Source organism: Dendropsophus ebraccatus, chromosome 3 (genome assembly GCF_027789765.1).
Source record: "Dendropsophus ebraccatus isolate aDenEbr1 chromosome 3, aDenEbr1.pat, whole genome shotgun sequence".
Taxonomy (NCBI): domain Eukaryota; kingdom Metazoa; phylum Chordata; class Amphibia; order Anura; family Hylidae; genus Dendropsophus; species Dendropsophus ebraccatus.
In genome coordinates, this window is record NC_091456.1 from 147,936,410 (window position 1) to 147,963,638 (window position 27,229).

At 40.7% G+C, this 27,229-nt stretch overlaps 1 protein-coding gene across 10 annotated transcripts in view; it reads right to left on the reverse strand.

The window, feature by feature from the left end:
* MEF2C (myocyte enhancer factor 2C) overlaps positions 1-22,626 on the reverse strand; it is a 209,541-nt gene extending 186,915 nt beyond the window's left edge. For all 10 annotated transcript variants that reach the window (XM_069962894.1, XM_069962899.1, XM_069962892.1 and 7 more), the window contains exons 1-2: positions 22,465-22,626; positions 3,365-3,446 (exon numbers count right to left, since the gene is read on the reverse strand). The gene's annotated coding sequence lies outside the window, so the exon portion shown is untranslated. The remainder of the gene's footprint in view (positions 1-3,364; positions 3,447-22,464) is intronic.
* Between the last annotated feature and the right edge of the window lie 4,603 nt (positions 22,627-27,229).

Here is a 27,229-nt window from a genome sequence, read left to right on the forward strand (position 1 = left end):
GGACTATTGATTTCTGCATAAAAAAAAAAAAAAAAAAAAAAAAAATACGACAGTGACTCTTTAAGACCTCTCTGTGACCCATATATTATACAGACCCCCTCTATACCTCATATAGTAATTAGGCTGACTATGTGTCCCTTTGTAGTAATTAGGGCCTTTTGTGCCTCCATATAGTGGCTAGGCCCCCTCTGTGCCTCTGTAAGGCCCCCCTGCGCCCCCATATAGTATTATGCCCCTTTATGCTCCACATAGCAGCTAAAACTTATAGAATGAAACTGTACTGCACTCTTTCTTATGGTAGATCTTGGTGCCTGTGGTTAGGAATTCCTCGGTTCTTCATGCAAATGGCCAGAAAACACAGCACTTGAAGTAAAGCACTTAAAATTTTTATTCCAGTGTAGCACAAAGCATGATCCAGCTAACCAACAATTAGAAAAAGGGCATATAATGTAATAAACATGTGTGGCTACTGGCGACGTTTCTGTCGAATCCCCCGACTTTTCTCAAGCTCTGGATAACAGGTAGACGCATGGTCAATCTGATGGCTGGCATGTAACATAGTAAGTAGCCCTTCTCTATGTCCTCATAGAGTACATAGGCTCCTCTGTACCCAAATAGTAGTTGGGTCCTCTTTGAATGTATATAAAGCAGTAAGGCCTCTCTCTGTGCATGTAGGCCCTCAGTATTACCCTATATATTACTATGTTGTTATTACCATTGTACGTACACATTGCTCTTGCATGTAGTCCCCCTGGTAGTTAGGTATCCCCCTATTGGTAGTACTCCTAGTAGTTATGCCCCCTAATGAGTCCTACACCACATGTTGGCATCCCCCCAAAAAGAAAAAAAAAAATCTATACAAACTTGGCCCCCATGCAGTCCGCTGGCATCCCATTTTCCTCCCCTCTGCAAGCGAATTAGTGTGACGTTCTGTCCTCCCCTATGTGACCCGGATCCATTACAATCAATGGAGCCGCATTACAGAGGAGAGGGGTCTTGTCACCCTGGGGGCGGGCCTGCCTCCAGTGCTTCAGGCCGGGCTGGCGCTCCGGAATAGACTGGTGCCGTGCACGGAAACTGGGCTGCGGTTCAAAAAATGGACCTCGGCATCATCAACCCTGCACTGGTGTCGGTCTATTAATGTAAAAATCTTAAAGCGATGTACCCAGGGCCGCTTTAACCAGAGGGCACATGGTGCACATGCACCTGGCCCACTGGTTAAAGGGGCCCACAATGAGCAGGGACGGCCTTTGCTCTGTGCCACCAGTGCGGTTGCACAGGGCTCCGGCCACCAGCCTGCCAGGGGGGGCGCCATCGGGATGGGTAAGCTACCCATTGATGGTGCCCCCTGCAGGGGCCCCCCCCTGCCTGCTGCTGCGCTCTGCACTGTAGCTATGAGCGCTCTTAACGAGTGCTTATAGGCACAGGCAGCGGCACTGACAGGTCGGGAGCCATTGGCTCCCTCCCTGTCAGTCATCCTTGTGGCAGTGCTTTGCCTGCGGTCACAAGAGGCCGCTCTCCCGTTTTGGTATCGGCGCTGAGTGACATCACTTAGCGCAGACACCGCGAGGGGGAAGAGCGGCCTCTTGTGACCACAGGCAAAGCACTGCCTGCGGCCACAAGAGTGAGGTGAGGTGAAGAGAAGAGGAACGAGCGGACCAAGGTTAGTATAAGGTGTTTGGTTTTTTTGTTAGGGGGGGCCTATTTACTACTGGGGGGATGGGGCGCACAGGGTGGTATATATATAACTGGGGGGGCACACAGGGGATATATATATATATAACTGGGGGAGCGCACAGGGAGGATTATATAAAAGGGGGGTGCACGGGGGTATATATAACTAGGGGGGCGCACAGGATGTATAAATATAACTGGGGGAGCGCACAGGGGGGGTATACATAACTGGGGGTGTACAGAGGTGCCTATATTATATAGGGACCTTACAACGATATTGGGACACAGAGCATACCTAATTATTAAGTGGGAGCACAGAGGGGTATAGTTACTAAATAGGGACACAGAGGGGGATAACTACTATATAGGGGTACATAGGGGGTAACTACTATATATGGGTACAGGGGACCTTACGACTGTATGTGTTGGAGCCTAAAATGTTTCTCTAGCAGATTCTGGAGAGAAGATTCACAGCCGGGGGAAGACTTAAAGGTGGCCCACACTGGATGGAGTGAAAGTAAAGGTGAAAGACTCTGATCAGAGAAGACGCCCCCTGTGAGTAAATGGATGTAACTGTTATAAGCTTGTAGTTATAGGGGTCATGGTGTGGTGGTATTGTGTAATGGTATAATTGGTGATTTCTTTATAAGGTTATAAGGTAACTACCGTATGTATTGGGGCTCTTAATACAGTGTGGGGGCATTTTCAGGGCATTATACTGTGGGTGGAGCTTCAATTCCGATAACGCTTGGTTGGGGGGGGGGCACTCTTGAGGGCTGTGCACTGGGCAACAATGTATTAAAACGGCCCTGCATGTACCTGATGGTACATTTGCTTCAAGAGGATTAGGTGTAACACCTGGCAACCAAGTGGGCCCCTTGCACTTGCCCTGGTTTGCTGAGTGCTGATGCTGGCTGAAGATGCATTGAGAGTAATCAACCTAAAATTTTAGACATATTTAGGATATAAGAACAAAATGGTTTTCAAGGGTTCTCTTTAACAGCAAAGCATTAACAAGGGTGAAGTGGATGGCATATGAGATTATCAGCGCAAGCCCTTTAATTCATTGTTCCAGCCTCTTTGCAGCTGCAGCAAGACTACAAAGCCTGAACTGGGCCTATTAAGGTGTTGAGTACTTGCCTAATCAGGCAGCCCTGTGTCAAACGGCCGTGGCCTACAATATCTGTGCCCTAACTTTGCACCACCCCTCCATCCCTCCTCCTCACCCTCTTCATCATTAGGAATGCCCCTAGAACATTTTCTCCCGCCTGAACATTGCACAGGTGCCTTAACGATCCAGCCCATGTGCCGTGCTGACACATGTGATGAATAGAGAATCTGCCTGGAGCATTCCTAATGATGAGAAAGGCAGGAAGGAGGGATGGAGAGATTGTGCCAGCCTAATGCATACACAATTTAGGCCATGGCCATGGGGCACAGGGCTGCCAGTTTAAAAGTTGTTTTTTAGGACAATAACTGCATCCCCTGCTGAACAGACCCCAGGACAGATCTTGGATTAAAAGCAGCTATCCGAAGGTACAAGTGGTTTGGGGGGGGTCAGATTGTGGGTACAGAGTCGCTTTAAGCTGCTTAATAAATGTTTACCATGATTACATACAACCTAACTATTCATGGGACAGTAAATGCAGTCACTCTGTTTCTGTAGACAACAACAAACTAAATAACTCACCATTCACACCTCGGTTTCCAAATTCAAGAGTATAAAGCTTTTCAGTTGCATTGAAGTTACTTCACAGTTCTTTTTTTGGCACCTTTAAAACAAAAATATTACAGAATATAAATTTAGATTTTTTTAGTGTAATAAAAGTTATATTAGATCTATCTATCTATCTATCTATCTATCTATCTATCTATCTATCTATCTATCTATTTATAAAACTATCATAACTTTATGGTTTTACACAGGGATGCTACATGCAGTATCAGACTTAAGTTCATTGCGTACCTCAGAGGGCCCCACTTAGGGTCCTTTTACACGTGAAGATTCTGGGCCTCCTGTGGCCACAACCGATAAGCAAGATTGGCACTTGTATGACTTTGCACGACACAATTAATCAAGTGGCCAGGCCGCACAAATGATCCATGTATCATTCGTGCGACCATTTCTTAAAGAGATACTGACAGAACAGATATGCACATATCCATTCTGCCTTTTTCTAGATTCCGATCAGACAAGCAGCGCATGCATACCATCAGCGCTGCTGTTTAATTCAACATCTTCGCCTTACTGGGCTGACAATGTCACAGAGATAATTGAAACTGTGGACTTTCGCCCTGCTCTTCAGCCACCGCTGTATCTTCAGGCCGCCCTTGCATCTCTGGCTGTCAATTATTCTGGAGGATTGAGGACAGCCTGAAGATACAGCGGCATCTAGAGAGTGGGACAGGAGCTCACAGTGTCACAGACCTGCCTCTGTGACACTGTTTGCCCGGGAAGATGAAGATGCCAGAGTGCTGATGGTATGTATGCACTGCTTATGTGCTAAGCAACTAAAATCTGACTGCACATATATATGTATATCCGTGCTGACAGTTTCTCTTTTGCCATCAGCTGCACATCCCCTGTTTACACAGAAAGATGTGAAGTCGAATGATTTTAAGGGCTGATCAAATGATACAAGCGGCTGATCGCTGTCACTTTTACACGGGTCAATTTTTGGCCAAATGATCGTTTCTAGGAAGACCTTGTTGCCTATAACCGGCCCTTGTAAAAAGTCCTTAGCTCTTTTTAAGTAATCATTGCGCATCCAGGGTTTAGCAAGATGTTTGGTGATTGGTTAGAGGTGGTATAATACCACTGGTATTGCTTTACAGGAAACTTTAGGACAAAGGGAATCTTACATTTCCGATAAATGAATTGCTTTATTTGAATAATTTAAAGTGAAATTAACCAAACCACTAATTAAAGTAACTAAACTAACTAAAGCAAATCCAACCTGCTGATAGCTCCCTATTAGAGATGAGCGAACCCGGTTCGGGTTCGGATCGACTCGAACCCGAACCGGGTTCGCTCATCTCTAATAGGGAGCTATCAGCAGGTTGGATTTGCTTTAGTTAGTTTAGTTACTTTAATTAGTGGTTTGGTTAATTTTGGAACGTTTGGCATTTGATTAGCTGGGGCTGCTGAACTTGGATAAAGCTCTAAGGTGTCTGGAAAACATGGATACAGCCAATGACTATATCCATGTTTTCCACATAGCCTTAGGGCTTTATCCAAATTCAGCAGCCACCGCTAATCAAATGCCAAAAGTTCGGATTTGGATCGACTCGAGCATGCTCCAGGTTCGCTCATCTCTACTCCCTATTGGGCACAGAACAGGTCTCTTAACCACATCCTCGGCGCAGTTTCCATGCAGTTTTTAGTTTAATACAATGTCTAGTAAGGCTGTTTGGAGCACTGGGGTGGGGCTACTACCCCTAGAGCACTGATCCATCCCCGGATGGCCTGCCCCTTCTAATGATTATCAGTGGAGCAGGGTGGCTGGGGGTGGGCCGGATTGGGGCTCTGGGGAGCTTTAGCCTCGCCCCCAATGCTCTAAACAGCCTTACTAGATGTGGTTTTAAACTGCAAATCGTGAGGAAACAGTGCCGAGGATGAAGGTAAAAAAAAAAAACATACCTTCTTCCTTAGCGCCCTGTGCGCAATAGGGAGCTATAAGCAGGTTACATTCCTCTCTTTGTTTCCCTTTTGTTTATTTTCCCTTTTTAAAAAATATGTCCATACAAATAGTCACAAATAGTTACAGGAACTAAAACATATGGGAAAACAACCCAAAACATGGCATAGTTTTAATCCTGTACCTCTTTGAATGGACATGTTTTTTACAAGTCAAATAAAGCAATTCCTTTTTTGGAATTCCCTGTGTGGGATTCCCTTTGTCTTAAAGTTTCCTGTCTAACAGGTAAGGTTCTCTTTCACTTCGTAACATAGATAGAACATATTTTAATCAATATACAAGGTTTGATTTATTATACTTTTACATATATATAATATACAGGTACTTAGGATTGTAAAGAGATGTAGAATTTGCCTTTCCTGCATAAATAAAGGAAAAATCTTATTTTTTTATAATGTATTTCCATAAACTTTTAGTAGTTTTTGAGCTGGGATGTACTAAGACTGCTGTTTTAAAGACGTGGTGACTGTCAAACAGCAGGGATCCCCCATGCAGCTGCTTTCTATATTGTCCCTGCATGACCCAGCCCTGCAACCACTAGAAAGCTGACGGATGGTTTTGAAGCTGAGCTATGAAAGCACAAAGTGCTACAATATCGTTCATGCCAGTGTGTGGCATCACGGGGGTGATGGAATAAGGCCCAGCTGACAATCATCATTTTGAACATATGGTTCTCTTGATGCAAAGTATTTTTTTTTCTAAATTGAATATAGATTGTTGTTTCCCCCCCCCCCCAGATTTTTAATTGAAGAATAGAGCAGAAAACCAAAGGAATGAAGGAACTAGCCTGTACTTTTTGATCAGAAATCTTTATATACAGTCTATCTATCTATATGTATATCTATATCTATATATATATATATATATATCCCCTCACTTTTTAAATTTGACTGGTTCCTAATAGATCTTAAAGCAGAAATGCATGTTGATTCTAAAAGATTTCAGTCACAGAGAAGATGATAGCAATAAACTGGGGGTCTACATGGTGTATGTTTAGATGTTAAGGAAGAAAGTTGGTTGTACCAGAGAAATCACAGTTTTTAACTTATCTAGGTAACCAATTGGTCTTTTCCCCTGAAAGGAAACCTGTCACCCCCCGTGCCGGGGTGACAGGCTCCCGACCCCCCCCCCCCCCCCCCCGCTACGGCCCCCTATACTCACCTGATCCCGCCGGGTCCCGCTTCTGGATCCGGTCGGGTCACGGAGATCTCAGCCGCTGCAGCCTGGCGCACGCGCTGAGAGATGAGTCCAACGCTCATAAAGAATGACGGAGCGCTGGACTCTCCGTCATTTGAGCGTTGGACTCATCTCTCAGCACGCAAAGGGCTGCAGCGGCTGAGATCTCTGTGACCCGACTGGATCCAGAAGCGGGACCCGGCGGGATCAGGTGAGTATAGGGGGCTATAGCGGGGGGTCGGGAGCCTGTCACCCCGGCACGGGGGGTGACAGGTTCCCTTTAATGTTCCTGATAAGAAACCTCATATCCACTTATATAGGTATCATACTTAGGGGCATAGCTACAGGGTTGCAGAAATACCAGTACCACCCCCACATTGGTACTTGAGGAGCACAAAGATCTGTGGTACTACAGAAGACTTCAATATAATAAACAACACAGTAAATGCGGGAGGGGCTGCTACATAGTGTGCACTGGTGCCTTTGATCATTTGCTGTTAGACTGATATAGAAAAAATGTGACATGGTTTATTGGAAGCCATAATGTGGAGATTTCTTCCTCAGCTTTCACTACATTATATGATGCCATATGGCGGCACCATACATTGGCATATGGAGTGCTTAAGAGTCTGTCTTGTCCACGATATCTTACCACCTGTTAAATAAATATCACCCTCTTTTAAAAGCTCCAACAATGTCCACAGTACCAGCTTACTCCAGCAGGATGCCCAAAGTCCACTGTTAAAGGGGTGATCCAGCAAAAAATCTTTTTCTTTCATATCAACTGGTTTCAGAAAGTTATATAGATTTGTAATTTACTTCAATTTAAAAATCTCATGTCTTCCAGTACTTATCAGCTGCTGTATGTTCTGCAGGAAATATTTTCTTTTCAGTCTGACACAGTGCTCTCTGCTGCCACTTCTGTCCGTGACAGGAACTGTCCAGAGCAGGAGAGGTTTTCTATGTGGATTTGCTGCTGCTCTGGACAGTTCCTGTCTCGGACAGATATGTCAGCAGAAAGCACTGTGTCAGACTGAAAAGAAAACAACATTACCCGTAGGACATACAACAGCTGGTAAGTACTGGAATACTTGAGATTTTTTATTTAAGAAGTAAATTACAAATCTATATAACTTTCTGAAAGCAGTTGATTTGAAAGAAAAAGATTTTCGCTGAATAACCCCTTTAAGCTAAAATCACTTCAAGCACAGCAATAAACCCATAAAGGCCACAAATTAACCCCTTGTTGTTTGTTGACAATTGGTTTTAAACATAATTTTAATTAAAACTGTAACAAACATTTGTGTAACTATCAGCCCCATGTCTCTCTCTCTCTTTTTTTTTTGCTATAAATGCATACACATTGCCTCCCTGACATGTTTCACTATAAGCGGCATCATCAGAGGTTTGAGTCAAACTAAATTCACTGTTAGTGTTATGGATTTTTACAACTTACCTGTCACTGCTTTACTTTCAAAAATAAGTATTCCCCTGCTCCTTTTAGTTCTATTACTCCATCCCTGAGTGGCGGGAATAGCCTACATTCCCCCAATTGCCCGGTTTCATGTACACAGACTCAGAAATGAGCATTACACGCTTAGGCTTGAGCTACATGGTGATTCTAGGTCTTGTACTCAGGGACCACTATGTCGCACTGCCTGTCACACCACCCAGCCACATGTCTCCATCACTCACAGGACCGTGGCCACTCTTGAGTTGCAACCAAAGGCAGTGCAATGTGAGCGGCAGGAGCGGCCCCAGGACCCCCATCTCTGAGGTGTCCCCATCACGACCCAGCTGATGGACGCAGCTCCAGTCACTGATTGGCTGGGCAGCCAGTCCATCAACCAGGACAGGTATTTACCCTCGAGTCATGGCGTCATCACAATTTGGGGGGGAAATGACTTTCAGCAGGGGTACCAAGGCGATCCCACCGCTCACCGCTAGCACAGGGAGAGGTAGGTACCTACTTGTATTCAATTTCCCCCCTCCCTCTGTAGGCTGCCGGCTTTTAGAAATTGCCAGACTTCTCCCTTAATTAAAAGCTTTAAAGGGAACCAATCAGCCTAATTGGGCTGATATGGTTCCCAGGAGCGCTGCGTAAAGCCGCGGACGCAGCAGGAGCTTTATACCGGAGAAAAAGGAGTTTTATTCTGCGTGACAGGCACGGGCAGGGAAGTAGTCATCTGGGCTGCTCCCCGCCCGTATTTAGTCACCGCAAACAGCCAGTCTCTGCCTGTCAATCATCCCCTTCGAGCTCGCTGACAGGCAGAGCGCGGGGACTAGATACTGGCAAGGAGCCGCCCAGATGACATCTTCCTGCCCGTGTCTGTCACGCGCCCGGAGAATAAAACTCTTTTTTCTCTGGTATAAAGCTCCAGGAACCATATCAGCCCAATTGGGTTAATTGGTTCCCTTTAAAGCCTCAAGACTTTCACTATACAGCATGCTGGAGCCTTTATTTCTGTTTCTTCATATATTTCAGTGCCTTTCTATGGACCACAAACAATAGGTAAGATGGACATTGTAATACAAGCTCCATTACATTAGATAATGTTCTTTAAAAGCAAGCTAGTACTGCCAGCACTGGCTGTGGACAAGGGTAAAAGGTTTACCGATGGTAGCTTCATACAAGAAAGAAGACTCTTGAGAAAAGATTCAAGATAGCAAAGATTAAATACAAAACTTAACAGAAAACTGTGTCAGAAGAAATGCCTGGGAACGAATCAGGAAGTCAAGAGAAATGCTTGGGAACGGGTCAAGAAAGGTCATGACAGTGTCCTCATGTATAGATCTTGCCCGGAAGACAGGCATGGGAAATACTGCATGAGAGTAAGTAAAATGAAGCGCACCAATTTTATTAGTTTGAAACCAGACATATCACAGTATAAGGGAAACGTGATAACGTACCTCTCACAAAGTCTAAAGTCACTGATAGTATGCTGATATACTTTAACTCTCACTCAGAGGACATATTTTTAGTAAGATCCTGACAGTGTGAAAGGGACTTTCAACAGTATCTTTCAACTCCTGGGTCATTTATTATATTACAGTGTTAAGGATGTAGATCAACTTTATACTATGTACTGATACAGTACTTTCCCCCATACATAACAGTTCAGACATCTGTGTTTTACGTTTAAAGGATGTAATAAACTAAGATTTGCAATAGGGTTTCTACATTTTAGAACCTAGTTACTTATTACAGGACAGAGTCAGCCATAAGAAAGCTTTTCATGCAGCTGAGCCCCACAGGATGGGAAACAGTGAGTAAATAAGGGTTGGAAAAGTTGTATCCAGTGTCCTAAGGTACAGTATGATCACACAGTAACTTCTTCTATTGGAAAAATCCCACAAGGAATCTGAAGCAGGGGCTACAATATACCCTCATATTCCTGTCCTACTCCTGGACAAGGCTTAGCCCCCTTAAATGTCATTTAGCTCATTTTGTAAGGTACTATTTAGGGATGGTCCGGACGGAGTTTGGTTTGGGTTCGTATGAACCCGAACCCCCGGTAATGACTCCCGCTGTCTGCCCGCTCCGTGGAGCAGGCGGATCCAGCGGGAGGACCACCTGGAAAACTGGGATACAGCCATAGCCATAGGCTGTTTCCCAGTTTTCCAGGCGTTACTCCCCCTGTATCCGCCCGCTCCACGGAGCGGGCAGACAGCGGTAATCTGCTGTCTAGCGTTCGGGTTCATACGAACCAGAACCTCTGCAGGTTTGGACCATCCCTAGTACTAATCCACATCACAAATAATCCAGACTGTAGTACACAGTTCCCAGGGTCTCATAATTGAACATCAATTTCATATGGTTTTCACATTGATAATCTACATACAAAGTAAACATACCCATAGAGGGCTAGTCCAGGGCCAGAATGTTATTTTTTTTTTCCCATGGGCTCATACTGGCTTAAAATAAAAAAATAAAAAAATGCCACAGCCATTTCCATGGTATTCCTACTGGTGACTACTGTCATCATTTCCTGGTTACGTCTTGGCACATAGGAAATTAACACCCACCCAATCACTCTATGAGGTGGGTCACTCCTGTGAAGGGACCATATAGTGCAATGTACCTGTACATCATCACGCCCTTGGGGGGGTTCAGAGAAGGGGTCATACGGAGACCCCACTCCTAACCGAAGCACTTTCGGCTATGATCAGCTGATCATTGTGCCCGCTAATTAGACATTTAAATGCAGCTGTCAAAAATGACAGCTGCATTTAAATGGCTGCAAAAGCCCCATCCCTCATGTCTAGTGGACGGATCACAACCCCCCTCCCTGCAATGCGATCGCAGCTTGGCACGTTGCCAGATCCCAGCTAGGCTACTGGAGCCCAGAGCAATAGATCACTGATCTCATTGATCAATGCAGTATCAATGGGGGTCTTTAAATTACTGTGTAAAAAAAAATAAAGTTTTCATTAATAAAAAATCCACTCCCTTAATAAAGAATCATGCTCAGCCAATCGGGGCTGAGCAGCTGATGACGCGGCAGACGGGGGCCGGCATGAGGGACGGCCGTAGCAGTCTGTCCGGCCTCCTGAAGATGACATTGCTCGACCCAAGATGGTGGCCGGGGTCGACAATAATCTGGTGAGTATACTGCACCACATTTCTGGGGGGGGGGGTGGGGACACAGGGAAGAGGGCCATTCACTTACATAACACACATTACAAAGTTGTTTAACTTTGTAATATGTGTAATTTAGTGAATAATTTTAAACACCGCACTACCCTTTTAAAGCTGTCAAATAAAGTATAAAGTATACAAGTTACAAAAAAGTATACATTGTTGTAATTGTACTGACTTAGGGAACATAGATAATATGTCAGTTTTACCTCTGGGTTAACTGCGTAAACACGGAACCCCCTGACATGGAAAAACTTACTTTTTCTAAAAGTTACAGCGCAATTTTTTTTAGCCTGGTTTCTTAGTATAATGAAACAATGCCAGCGCTATGGTCTTTTAACCAAAAAGTGGAAAAAATCAAAGAGCAACAGCGAAAATTGCCTCGGTCCTTATTAAAACTTTATTTATCAAGCTGGATCACTACTGGTGCCCAATATGATCTACAAGGTTATATGATATGTAGGTTTTTAGGTCAATGTTTTTGTAGCTGTAGTCCAGAATTTTCTTCTAGATTACAAAGTATATTTAATAACTGGGTCTTAGATTGTTACTCTGTATGTTGCCAAAATAGACACATATCCAGACATCAGGTGATCGGGCTTGGTGTTTTTTATTGTGTAAATTTAGCAACAGTCAGACCTTAGTGAACAGATTCCACACCCACATCCAAATGTCTCCATTCAATCTGATCATTCCTAGAATACCCCATCTTAGAGGGAGATAAAACTTTCCGGGTGACGATTTTCCTTTAACAGCTGCTAAAGATGAAAATAGAAAAGAATGTGGCCATGTTTGTAGCATACTCCATATTATCCCAATACTATTAAGAACAAATGGCCAGAGATTACAGTGGGTAGATAAAGGACGGGCTAGGAATTCCCATGCATTTTCAAAAGTACACAATAATAATAATAATCAATCATCATCATCATCATCATCATCATCACAATTAAGAAAAATAAATAAATAAATTAAAAAAAAAATCTCTCTCTCTCTATATATATACATATTTATAATATATTTATATATATATATATATATATATATATATATATATATATATATATATGTGTGTGTGTGTGTGTGTGTGTGTGTGTATGTATATAATTGATATGATGGCAAATCATTTAGTGTTACATTTTAAAAATCAACAATGCATTGTCTGATCATTATTTTAAAAAAAGCAAAAAAAAAAAATATCTGGAACACAGAGGGAACAAGGGACTTCTATCCAGAAGCATATGTTTTAGGTAAAATAACCTATGTTCCAGTATCTGTTAAAAATTTTCTAGATTTTTTTTTTTCTATTTTCTCTTGAAAACAACCACTCAAGGAATATGTTGAACAGCACAACACTCAGCATGGTTCCTCACAAGATAACAGTTCATTTGTGCAGATCAGATATATCATATTTCATTGTATTTGAGTATTATTGTCACATTTCAATATATTTAAATGTATTGTATCTCTGCTTGCTCACTATACCCTGGCCCCCAGCCCAGTGATGAGGTATACAGCACTTGCTTTGCGGCTCAGTGGACAGTAGCAGGGACTCCTGCATTTGACTGGAGACCCTGCTTTTGTGCATACAATGAAATCTTCATCAAATCCGTTGGCTGAATGAAGCAAATTGGACTGGAAACAAATCTTAAATTTGCTCAGGTGTAAAAGCCTACTTTAGTCTTGATACCTGTCATTTTCAGGTCAATAAATCATTGTATAAATCATTGTATTAAGTTCAATTCTAAAAAGTAATTCCACATTCAGGGTGTTGTTCATACATAAACATGACGCTTAAAAAAAGAAAAAAAAAATTGCAAAATTGAATTTTCAAAAATATCCATTCATTATCAGGAAACTGAAGTGCCACTATATCTGGTGGATATGGATGGTTTTCTGTTAGATTGTGCATGAATCTAGAAGAAAATTTTCACATTCCATCAGGAACCTTGTGTCAGTATTTTGCTTTGTGCACAAGATCCTAAAGAATAGTACTAATTAGGGGGACTGGGCACTATGGGACTGGCAATGTCAGGAGGATTAGGTAGGGGAGTACCCCTTTTAAGCTAAGAAAATGTTTTCCCGTCTCTGACCGAGGCGGAACATAATGATAGCCTATATAGGTCTTCGCGCTGACACAGACAAAGGGTGGGGATAGAGGAGTGCGGCAGCATGTGTCATGGTTTGAACACTCACACCTGGACAACTGTGGAGTGTCAAAGTTTGTTTTTGTAACAGGTATATTTTAACCCCTTAGCGTACCTTGATGTACCTGGTACGTCATGGTGACACGGGGGGGAGTTCAGAGAGGGGTCCCGCCGGGCTGTTATCTGCAGTTGGAGAGCGCCTCTGTTAGCTGGCGGGTCCGCGCCGGCTAATTAAACATCTAAATGCAGCTGTCAAACCTGATAGCTGCATTTAGATGCTGTACTCCGCAGTTCCCTGGTGTCTAGTGGGAGATTCTGCCCCCCGCGATGCGATTGCGCTGAGGATATCCATTCTTCTGGCCAGGCCACAGCATCGCACTGACGCTGATCCCGGCTCGGCAATACATTGCACTGGTCTGCAGCAGGCCAGAGCAATGTATCACTGATCACACTGATAATTGCTGTGTATATACACAGCATTGATCTTTATGAGAGATCAGTGCTGTGTATATAGAAGTCCCCCAGGGGGACTTCTAGTTAAAGTACAAAAAAAAGGAAAAAAGTGTTTTTATTAATGAAAAATCCCCTCCCCTAATAAAAGTCCAAATCACCCCCCTTTTCCCATTTTATAAATATAAATAAATATCTAAACAAATAAATAAACTTGTTTGGTATCGCTGCGTGCGTAATCGCCCAAACTATTAAATTATCACATTCCTAATCTTGTGCGGCGTAAGCGCAAAAAAATTCCAAAGTGCATAATTGCGCATTTTTGGTCGCATCAAATCCAGAATAAAATGTAATAACAAGTGATCAAAAAGTCGCATATGCACAAAATAGGTACCGATAGAAAGTACAGGTCATGGCACAAAAAATGAAACCACACAGAGCCCCATAGACTAAAAAATAAAAGCGTTCTAATGATGGGAATGGAGCAATTTTAAACACATTTAGATTTTTTTAAAAGGTTTTAATTTTTTAAAAGCTATCAAATAAAATAAAAGTCATGCAAGTTACATATCGTTGTAATGGCACTGATGTGAGGAATATAAATAACATGTCAGTTTTATCATAGGGCGAACAGCGTAAACACGAAACTTCCTGAAATGAAAACAAATTCCTTTTTTTTTCTATTTGACAGTGCAAATAATTTTTTTTCTGGTTTCACAGCATATTTTATGGATAAATAATGCCTGTCATTGCAAAGTACAATTGGTGTCACAAAAAATAAGGGCTCATATGGGTCTCTAGGTAAAAAAAAAATGCAAGCGCAATGGCCTTTTAAACATAAAGTGGAAAAAGCAAAAGCGCAAAAACGAAAATTTGCTTTGACCATAAGGGGTTAAACTAGTATACTTAAACCGACAGGCACACTTTAAGCTCGCCTTGGCCCTTTAAAAAAAATTCTAGTGCCGACAACCCCTTAAAGAGGGTTTTCCAGGACTACAATGTTTGGATAAGCCATTTTAGAAAGGTGGAGGTATGACTTTAGGCATCCCCTCCGATTTGCTCATTAATGAGATCCCATGCCATTTATTGTCTACCAGCTCAGCTTGGAACATTTTGCAGTGGCTCTACCTGGTACTGCAACTCAATCCCATTCAAGTAAACCATAGATGCATTAATAGCCATACACTTACATTAACTGACAGACAAACAATTAATCAACCAACCAACCGTCCGTCAGTTATCTCTTCGGCCCTTCCTACCCATACACAGGAACATTCAGCATGGCCAAGCATTCCTATGTTCTCTATGGTAAGGGGTAAGTAGCAGTGAGAGAGTGCTCTGGCTGCAGATTATCTCTTCTGAAAAAGGGGGTCAGCGTGATTTTCCATCATGGCCGACCCCTATCTCCACTGACGTTATCTGTGTGGAAGCCCCATATACCTCAGATTGACAGTCAAACTCGCTGCTAAAATCTAGGCTGGGTTCACACTACGTATATTTCAGTCAGTATTGTGGTCCTCATATTGCAACCAAAACCAGGAGTGGATTGAAAACACAGAAAGGCTCTGTTCACACAATGTTGTAATTGAGTGGATGGCCGACATTTAATGGCAAATATTTAAAACAACGGCCGTTGTATTGAAATAATGGCAGTTATTTACTGTTATATGGTGGACATCCACTCAATTTCAACATTGTGTGAACAGAGTTTCTCTGTGTTTTCAATTCACTCCTGGTTTTGGTTACAATATGAGGACCACAATACTGACTGAAATATACGTAGTGTGAACCCAGCCTCTAATGTGTATGGGGACGCCTACCACTCCGTTATGGATGGCCTATGCTACAGATAGGCTATCCATACCATAGTTCTGGAAAACTCCTTTAAATATACTTTGAATCTGTAAACTTCATGGTTATATAAACATTCACATCCATATAATGATGTGAACATTTCACTCGGAAACATTTACTGTATGACAATTGTAGAAGTGATTTATTTTTATTTTTTTATTTATCATTATTTTACATATTTCGGTATCTTTTGACTACATAAAAAAGCCTAATGTGATAATGTATTTGTACCAATTTTGCACAGCTGGCACCTCTAGGTTATTAGAATTGTCTAAAGGCAAGGACAGATGGCAGAGTTGTCAATTGTTTTTGCAGCTGACTTATACTGTGTTGGATACCCACATGAACACGCTGAGTCATTCGAATAACTAGCTTTTCTTAGTAATTTTAATGTGGTTCTTAGACCTGAATTTTTATTAAAAGTGCCTGTGGATTTATTTTTATTCAGTTCCAGCAGTAGTAAAACAGATGTATAGAAAAATGTCAAGGAGTCCAGGTTACAGGGGATATCTCAAAAAAATTATTTAACATTTAGAAATGACCAGGGTGTCAGAAGTAAAGAAACATGTACTAAGCTGACACCGTTCCCCTACCAGTGCCAGTCCTGCTGCCCACAGTTTTCCATAGGAAAACCTGCTCAGCCGATTACTCATCGCAGCAGTGCCTGCCTCAGTCTCTGATTGGGTGAGCTGGCATTTTCTATGTGTTGGGATTGAGAAAGGGAAGCTCTAAGCAGCAGGATTGGCATGAAAGTGGGATAAGTACTGCATGTATATTTTTACTTACTTTGAGCATTTTTAAAGAAAAACTGTCACTAAAAAATAACATGTATAACCACTGAAATTGTAATACACATCTGTAAGCAATAGGGGTATAGGTACCTCTATTTAGCTTTGCCATTGCAGCATCCTGAAAAAGACTGTTTTTATTTGCCGTTTAGAGGGATCAAATAGGCATGGCCAGGGTACTGAAGTGCTTTGGGCTGCAAAGTCTCTACCTGCTCTTTGAGCCCTATGCATACTCATTGTGGCGCATGCATAGTGAGTGAGCTTTCCATCTAAGTGGTGTCTGCAATAACTCCCTGCACTCACTTAGTGACAGTGAGGAGCAGGTGAAGAACAGGCTCTAGGCTCTTTTAATTCTAATTTTACTGAAAGGTGAATGGTGAAAAACATACAAATTTTGGCCTCTTAGAATAGGAGGAACAAAAATATAAAGATGGAAATTGGCTGTGTACAGCTTTTATTGGAAGAAGAAACTGATCATGAAGACCCAGCGGTGTTAGGGTGGTATTACACGGGCCGAGCAGGGCCCGATAATACCTGTAAACGAGCGCCGATCTGCTAGATCATCGCTTGTTTACTGGGCCTATGACACAGCCCGATAATCGTTTAACAAGAGCTGCAAGGACATCGTTACCGATGTCCTTGAAGCCCTTGCTAAACTGGCATACATTACCTATCCACGTTCCAGGGCCGCTGTCCACTTCTCCCCTGGCCCCGTGCGCGCTCTAGCTTCACAGCGGCCTGTCAGCTGATAGGCCGCTCGGCCAATCACAGGCCGCTGTGAAGCTAGAGCGCACGTGGGACCCCGGGAGAAGCAGACGGCAGGAGCAGCCCTGGAACGTGGATGGGTAATGTATATAGTTAGTCGCCACCCGTGCACCGCTATTACACACAGCGGTGCACGGTCGGCGCCCGACAAAAATAGGTTCTAACCTATATCAACGATCAGCCGATGATCGTTATCATCTGCTGATCGTTGCATTTATTACATGGAGCGATAATCGGCTGAATCGGGCCAATTCAGCCGATTATCGTTCCGTGTAATAGTACCCTTACTGCTTTAGCCTAAGAATTTTTTTTTTTTACCTTTAAATACTGACAAAAAAAAAGAAACAGTACTGCATCACAGGACTGGACAATAAGCAATGTCTATCATCTTATACACCCATTCATGACTACTTAGAGGTGCAACCTGATGCTCCCGATCCTTAATACAAAATCTGTAACAGGGTAGCCATTTATAATAATAGTGTCAATTGTGGGAAGTGGTCTTTGGGCCCCCACAGGCATCAGGGCTAGGATGTTGCTGCTTTCCCCTTTTAGTTTAGTACTTGTGGGTACCCAAAATAAGGACTGTCTGATAGGAAATAAAGAATACCATGTTCTAGTGGCATGTTTCGATGTCTTCTTTATCACCAAGTATAAACATTTGTTAGGTGTGAGACATCCATAATCCACGTAATACCCTATGAGTCATTTCTATAAAACTTGTCACTTTGAAAACATCATCAAACAATATTACGTATTTCATATTGTTTGCGTAATTTGTGTGGGTGAAATAAAATCTGTTTTTCTTATTCACACAAAATATCAATGCACTGCACATTTTTAAGGCGACAGGTGTCACATACTCCACCCCGATACACAGAGCAGCCCAGTTCAAGCAGCTGCTAAGGATCTGCTGAAGCTGTCACCCCACTCAGATGCCAACACGCTTGTTTAGAAAGCTCCACTGATGCAACGAGTATCAAGCTATTTAGGAAACCTCATAACATTGTCAGGATGATGTATCGGTTACTTGTACTAGCGCAAAAAATGGGTCACATATTCTATACAAAATTAGTCACATTCAAACCTCTTATTCTCAAAATGATCACATTCTCCTGATCAGTCCCAGGATTTTGATCTCTTCAAGGGATTTTTCATGAAGACAAACCCTGTCCATATGCAGAGCTAAAACATATGGATATTACAAAGGAGAATCCCTTGCTCCAAACCTCAATCTATGACCTACAACAGGAAAACACTGTACATTGGTGTTTTCTGTTCTGGGGCACCCAAGTCTCCCTTCTATTACCTAGATAGCCATTCATCTAAATGGACAATACATACTGTAGATGGCTTTACCAGGTAAAATCTGCTGTTTTTTCAGTGTGCCATGAGTGGGGCCCAGGACGATCCCCAGGATTTCAGCAGATTACAAATATAGTCATTTTCAAAGTTAGAGTCATTTGAGGGAAAAAAAAAAAGTTTTCAATGTGGCCGACTCATCTTGTTGTTATGTGGGTCTCATTATGTATGGAGAAGCCTTGGTGCCTTTGGTTTAGTTTTTTGGTTCAAACTTAAAACCAGCAAATGCGTGACCTATAGATAAAAATTTTCAAAAATGGTAGAAAAAAAATAAATTAGCTTTGATGTAAATTAGTGCTGTTTATCACAGAGCTTAATACAATTGGACCATTGTGTGTATCGAATAGAATAGAATGTCAGATACTAGTAACTAGTACTATAGTACTAGTACTAGTACTATCGATACTATAACTAGTAATCAACTGTAGTATCTTTACAAACAAAATACCCATACACCCCCCAAAATGCCACTAAAGACTAACAAAATTCTAAAGCCTCAATTAGTCAAGCACTGTATACCTATTTTTAACCTATTTTTAATATCTGTATTCTATTTTATGAATACATTTTATACTCTTTAAGGGTTCCCTCACACATCCTTTCTGCCATTTTTCAGGCCTCAAAAAAACAAAACAAAAAAAAAAACTGTCAATGCGTTTTTTTCCAAGCATTTGCATTTTTTTTTTACTTTACATGTGAATGATCTTTTTTGTGGTTTATGCTTTTTTGTGTACTGAATTTTATTTTCCTCTGCCATCACATGGACCACAAAAGGTCAGAAGGTGACAAAAACGCCAGGGAAAAACAAACAAACAAAAAAAAACCACCATATGCACAGCAATGGCAGTTTTGAGACAACCTGAACAATCCCATTGAAGTTTATGGTAGAAAAAATGCCACAGGGAGACAGGGGGAGACCGAGACCAACACCACACAGGCGCCGCTGGCCTAGGGCACGATCGCTCTAGGTCATGCCTCTTTGATATGGCTACACCTCAACTAAAGGAGCCACTTTTGCAATTCTTCAATTAAGCCGAACCCAAAGGCCCATTAGTAACCCAAAGTAGAATAATGTACCAACAGCCGTCATTGCACTAAGGGAAGGCCAGGCTGCTAAAAGACGTCCGTTATTTTAAACTCATTTTAAACAGAGCTAAAAAAAAGTGGTGAGAAGATAGTCCTATTGTGCCCGCTTATTGTTGTGATCAGCGGAGGTTCCAGCTGATTATAAGGTGATATGCCCCTTTAAGGTATCTTCCAGATGCTGTTTACATGCTACAATTATTTGCAGGCAAATGTTTGAGAATGACAGATTAGTTTTCTGCCGATAAGAAAAATTTCTATCAGGTCATTTGACTTTTTACAAATGCCAGTATTGGTTGCTATTAATCTAATTGAACTTAAATGCTCAGGTATCTGATACAATTGTACCAACACTTTAAATCCCATTATAAATATAGTTAAACAAAAGTTTCAAAAATATATTAACAATATATTTTTTTTCTGCATATGAGACATGTAGAGTATATTGTACGTGTTTGTGACAGGTGGCTTTTGGTTGCTCTGGATTGTGAAACCGCACAGTCAACAGTTGCCTTGTATTAAATGGACTCTGAACAGATATGACCACAATAAGTAACAAATCAATCACTAAAAGTTTCCAAATAAAGTAATATGGAAAAAAACCATCAGGCTAGGTTCACACTGTGTAAAAATGACGTCCGTCTGTCATTGTGCAAATAACACCCATTAGTTTTAAAATAGTGGATGTTATTTGCCCAATGAGGGACGTTATGTACACTTGGAGGTTATATGGAGACATATTACGCCCATGTGCATGAGTTTCTTGATTAAATGTTGATTAAACCAAACACTGCCCAAAGAGGATACTAATACTATTTATAATAATAGTAATAATAATAATAATATAGAGCTATAGTTAATACATTACATGAGAATTCAAATGTTCTAATTATACAAATGACATAATGTAACATAACATTTAGGGTATGTTCACACAATGCTTTTTGAGGCAAAAAGACATAAATAATGGCCATGATCATTATTTATGTCTGTAATTATCAAAATACAGCCGTGTGACCATACCCTTACTATTTCCACATACTATATCCATATACAGATGTAGCCTGTGTTAACTTGATCACAATGACGCATTTAACTTAACTTTTTAATTGACTTTACTGTAGCTCCCTGACACAATTGTTACATCAGGGATCATGTTAACCCTGGCTACTGTATATAGTATACAATATATGGTATATACGATATATATATATATATATATATATATATATAATATACTATACTACATCCACATGTTTTACTGATATACCCATCTCCCCCCATATTGAAAAAAAAAGGCCTATAAAATGTTTTACTAGAGGAATAGTCCTGTTATAAAACATACATATGTTTCATTTGAAGAACTTGATATGACAATGTATAAAATGTGATGCTGATGTAGAATTGTAGATGATCACAATGTGTTAGCTTTGGGCTATATTTACACAAAGTATTTGTGTCAGTCTTTTGGCCCGTCTTTTTTCAACCAAAAACAGGAGTGGAGCTGGCAGGGCAAAATTATAATGGAAATAATTGCACAGCTTCTGTGTTTTCAACCCACTCTTGGTGGGGCTATGTTTGCCCAACGTCAAAAAAAGGGAAAAGGTGTCCGTCTTTTCTATTTAAAAAGACGTCCGTTGTTGCTGCGATTTAACTGACTTCAATGCAATGCATTGAAGTCAATGGAATGACGGACGTTCAAAGCACACAATGACGGAGGTTGTCTGCGCAGACGGGAAAATAACAATCATGTCAATTATTTTCGGACGTCTTTTGCAATCAACGGACGTCATTTTTAATTGTTCCCACGCAGTTTTTCCTTTTCCACTGTCCTTTCACCATTTTTACTATTAAATTTAATGGACTTTTTAATTAAAGACACAGCCAAAGTGCAATTAGTAACCCAAACTAGAATCATGTATCAACTGCCGTCACGCACTGATAGGCGGCCAAACAGCGAAATAACGGACGTTGTGTTAAGAAAGAAAAAACTTTGTGTAAACATAACCTATAGTTAAAAAAAACTGACCAGAAGACGGAAATACCATGTGTGAACAGAGCCTTGCTCAGATTTTGCATCAACAATTCACAAAGCCACAAATAGTTAAAAGTCAAATTCAGTTACTTTTGTACCGAAATAGAAGATAGCGTAAATCTGAAGACATTACCAATTCTCAAAAATCTTTTCAGAAATATATAAAGTATATTTTTAAAGATTAGCTATACGTTGGAGACTGTATATATCCTTTAGCATCAAGCTGGTTACTGTCCGTTGCCCAGCGGCATCCTATGAACTGTTTTTTTTTTTTTGTGGATAAACACTTCCAAAGTTGTTTGTTTTTTTAAGCTAATTGAGAAGTAATGTATTTCATTAAATCCAGATTGAAGAAAAAAAAAATCAGGCTGAAAAGTTAAAAGACATCCTTTTTGGAACAGACAAAAAGTGTTTGTGGTGAGCAATATTTTATGGTTATAGAAAAAAGGGAATAAAAGGGGGGGGGGGGATTTCGCTTGGAGACTAATGTCACCAGCTTATGCAGTAATGTACAAAAGGAAGTATTCCTTCCAGCTTTTCAGAGATACAACAATACCCACACAGACAGATGAAGCAGAGCTGAGTTTGTGACTTGGCAAAGCATATCTAGATATCATGTGGGGTTTTCTGTATTTTTCCATAGTGCTGTGAATCATCACTGTACACATAAATGAGTTCAAGGAGAAATTCAGCTCTGCTTCATAGACATAGTCATACATGTAGGTATGCTCCATGAGCACAATGACCAGGATCAATCACAATAGTTGCAAAATGAAAAAAAACAACAACTTACCAGTGCCCTGCTTCTCCAGGAAGTCGCGCCCTACAGCACCTGCTGAGGGTCTTGTTGACCAAACTCTGACAGGTAAAAAAATTCCTGTATAATAAAGCCAGACCAGCTGGCTTTGAAGAGAAACCCCCAGTATGGGTTCTGTTGCCTCAGACTGTATCTTACATGAGGACAGTAGCTTTTTCCCCTCTAGCTGTTGACCTGTAAGAAGCGAGATTCCCTTGCACAAGTGTCTGGCAGGCCCACCAGCACCTGCTCCTGTCAGTCTAGGATATATATAGCTGCTAAAGGTATCACTGACAACCAGACCTTTGTCAGCGCTGGCATAAGAACACAAGATTACTGCCTCTCTAACATATGCAACCACTAACATGGAATATAAGGAGATATGTTTTATTCTATTTATTTATTTATCCATCTATTCACCTATATCTCATCTATAGCTTTCAATTATTATGTATTATCTATCTATCTATCTATCTATCTATCTATCTATCTATCTATCTATCTATCTATCCATCTATCTATCTATCTATCTATCTATCTATCTATCTACAGTATCTCGCTACCCAATATCTATCTATCTATCTATCTATCTATCTATCTATCTATCTATCTATCTATCTACAGTATCTCGCTACCCAATATCTATCTATCTATCTATCTATCTATCTATCTATCTATCTATCTATCTATCTATCTATCTATCTACAGTATCTCGCTACCCAATATCTATCTATCTATCTATCTATCTATCTATCTATCTATCTATCTATCTATCTATCTACAGTGTCTCGCTATCCAACATCTATCTATCTATCTATCTATCTATTTATTTGATCATTGGTCAGCTGGTCTTTCCATTAGTTATAGAAAACAAAATAAGCATCTGCATAAACATATGTGGCAATTCTGTCTATCCCGATATGTATCTGACTCTAGTTGATCTGCATGAGGCATGATGGGTAAAGAGGCCCACTGGTACAAATAGATAACCAGGGGTTGCCAACATGTGACCAATGTCCATCTGTATTACTAGCAGCCTAAACCACACACACTACTCACACTACTGGAAAAACATGGAAATATGGATTTTAGACACACACACACACACACACACACACCTGAATCTGGCAAATTTTGTTAGTAATAGGATATCTATGCATAGTCAATGATGGCATACATTATTATAACAGAATAGACATGGTCTATGAGCTACTGTAAGTAAATAGAAATATATATATATATTTGTAAATGTTCTGAACATGTTAGTGAGACATGATATAAGATAGATGTTTTCTGTATAGACTCGTATTCAATGTAAGTGCTTCAGCTTTGCCTGGAAACTAAAGCATACACTTCTTCATAAGACAGAGATCACACATGCCATGGCCCAGATTTGCCAAGCTTGTATAAGATAAAATGCCCATAGTAACCAATCACAGCTCAGCGTTCATATCTCAAGTGGCTCCAGTTCAATAAAAGCTTAATTCTAAGGGACTAAGACTACAATATAAACCTGAAGGAATTTGTTACATTAACCCATCAGTGTGGTGACAATGTTATTAAAGGGGTTATTCAACGAATAATATATTTCAAATCAATTGATATCAGAAAGTTATATAGATTTGTAATTTACTTCTATTAAAAAATCTCAAGTTTTCCCATACTTATTAACTGCTGTATGTTATGCAGGAAATGTTTCATTTTCAGTCTGACACAGTGCTCTCTGCTGACATCTCTGGCCAAAACAGGAACTCTGTCTCGGTTTTCTATGAATCACTATTAGAGATGAGCGAACCTGGAGCATGCTCGAATCCATCCGAACCCGAACTTTCGGCATTTGATTAGCAGTGGCTGCTAAAGTTGGATAAAGCCCTAAGGCTATGTGGAAAACATGGATATAGTCATTGGCTGTATCCATGTTTTCCAGACAACCTTAGAGCTTTAGCCAAGTTCAGCAGCCTCAGCTAATCAAATAACGATCGTTCGGGTTCGGATGGACTCAAACCCGAACCCAGTTTGCTCATCTCTTATCACTATAGAAAACCTCTCCTGCTCTGGACAGTTCCTGTCTCGGCCAGAGATGTCAGCAGAGAGCACTGTTTCAGACTGAAAATAAAACAACACTTCCTGCATGATATATAGGAGCTAATAAGTACGGGAAGACTTGAGATTTTTTTAAAAGAAGTAAATTACAAATCTATAAAACTTTCTGACACCAGTGTATTTGAAAGAAAAAGATTTTCGCTGGACAACCTCTATAATCCTCTAAGAGCTTCCTGATTGGTATTTAAGCTATTTCTCAGTATCTACATCTCAGGTCTGTGCTGGCCAGGGCTGGGCTGTTCGCCAGTAGCACACACAGGACTTCCTTTCCCTAACTTCTCTGGCCAATCAAAGCACATCCTCATCCTATGTTGACAGTTCCATTTGAATCAGCTCCTTGCTTTGACATAAAAAGCTGCATCAAAAGCTACAGTGGTGTTTTCTACATTTTTTTAAATAGCTTGGAGTGTGAAGTCCATTAAGCTGGATTTGCATTGTGTTTTACAGTTAATAATTATGTAAAGTATATGCTGTAAAAGGAATTAAACATAACATGGCATACATGTATACATTTCAATATGTTTAATTTTTTTTTGTAAAAAAAAGTCTACTGTATACAGCAAAAACAACAAAACTGTATACCTTGTAATGCATTTTTTATAATGTAAGTCAATACTGCTTGGCATGCATAAACATTCGTTTTTAGCATCTGCTTAACGTACAGTATACATTTCTTACCTTTACAAGAGTATTAAACTTATAGGTTAAAAATAACCACAAACACAGTGTGAACCCAGTCTTAGAAAGGACTGGGCAAAAAAAGAAAGGGCTTTTACTTCTTCTAGTTGCTGCATGCTACTGTTTTTGGCTTTAAAAAATTGTAACAAAATCTGCAAAAATTCTATGTATAAAACCATCCAAAAATGTGAACAAATAAAACAAACAGTCGTGTTTTGCAAAAACAGGTGATAAATATTGAGCATGTAAATTATTTGGACAGTCATAATCAATTATCCCACCATTCTATACTTTGGGGGACATTTATTAAGTCCGGCGTTTTTTACGCCGGACTTATAAATGTCCCCGCATCTCCGGCGCTACGGGGATTTATGTAGAGGCGGACTGCCTCTACATAAATCCCGTGCGCTCTGGTGCGCACAGCCGAAAACCTACGCCAGCTGAGGACTGGAGTAGGTTTTCGGGGTATCTTTTGGCAGAAAGGATGGTAAATCGCGCGGACACTGAGTCCGCGCCCTCCGTTCCGCCCCCTTCACACCCCCTCCCCGCCCCTGGCGTACTCGGCGGAAAGTGCCGAGTCACGAATATTTTATTCGCAAATCGGCCATTTGCGAATAAAATAATGCGCAAATCGGCACTTTCCGACGAAAATCATCCGTACGCCGGATGATACATGTCCCCCTTTGTGTTCACTGCCGACCAATTTCCCACTATCTTCAATGATGTGCATTATTCATTTATTTACACACAACGATTTTCAACGGCTGTTATTTGAAAAGCAAAATAATGTCCGTTAGTTTGACTTACAAATAACCACTGTTATTTAACCTACTTTGCTGGCCATCATTGTAATGACGGCTGTTGGTACATTATTTAAGTTGTTGGTTGAATGATGGCCACTTGAAACACCCTTCTGGGTGTGGCTATTTTTTTAAAAAAAATCCATAGAATTTTGTTGAAAACACGTCAAAAAACAAAAAAATGTGTATGAACAACTTTAAATAGTGGCCGTAGTTTGCTAAGTAACATCCACCAATAAATGTCCCGAACATTAATTTGACGGCCACTGCAAAAAACGGCTGTTATTCTATGCATTGTGCCATCTAACAGTGTTTCCATAGACTTAAATAGAAACAATGGAAGATTGAAATAACAGCCTTTATTTTGAGTACCAAATAGCGGCCATTATTTCACAGTAAACAATAGCCTTAAATTGAAAAAACAGCTGTATTTTACCCTCAAAATGACATCCCTATTTTTTCGGTTATTTTACAGTTCGTGAACATAGCCTTAATCTATCTAAAGCGTCTCAAAGCTGTTCTAAATAATCAAAAAATAAAAATTTGTAGCTCTTGCTATTTGTTTTGATAAGGCCAAGCAAAGATTTCTCCGTCAATAGTAAATGAGAAGAATGTAAAACATCTCAGAAAGGAGTTATTAATCACTCTCCCAAAATTAGAAGCGCTCTAGTGTTGAGTGGTTGGGTGTTGAGAGTTTGTTGTGTCCGTAGAACTGCCAAGAGTCCTTCAGGAGCTGAATAAATAAGTAAATTAGCACAGAAAAAAAGCTTCACGGAAGAGGCCTGAATCTGCTCCTCCAATCCTGCTTATTGGTATTAAATTAAGAGCAATGATAATTAATGTTCCCCCTTCATAAACTACTGTAGAGATAAAGTGGAAGACCCCTTTTTGCGGAAAGAGACAGAGGAGGGTGCTTAGCAACAATATGATTATAAGGCATAAAATGAATGGTAAATGTTCACGTAACCACATTAACATGGTGTAATTGGGGACAAATAGAATTTCATTTACTTAGTTGATTGTGTGACATTTCTAAATAAATTGACCAGAATTGCATTCTTGTACTTATTACCGACTCTCTGAAGGGGTTGCATAAAATAATCTGGGTCACGGACCCTTTGTAAAATAAACAAAGTTCCTATTTACTTTCTATGTATAAACAGCTACTCACCGTGCCTTGT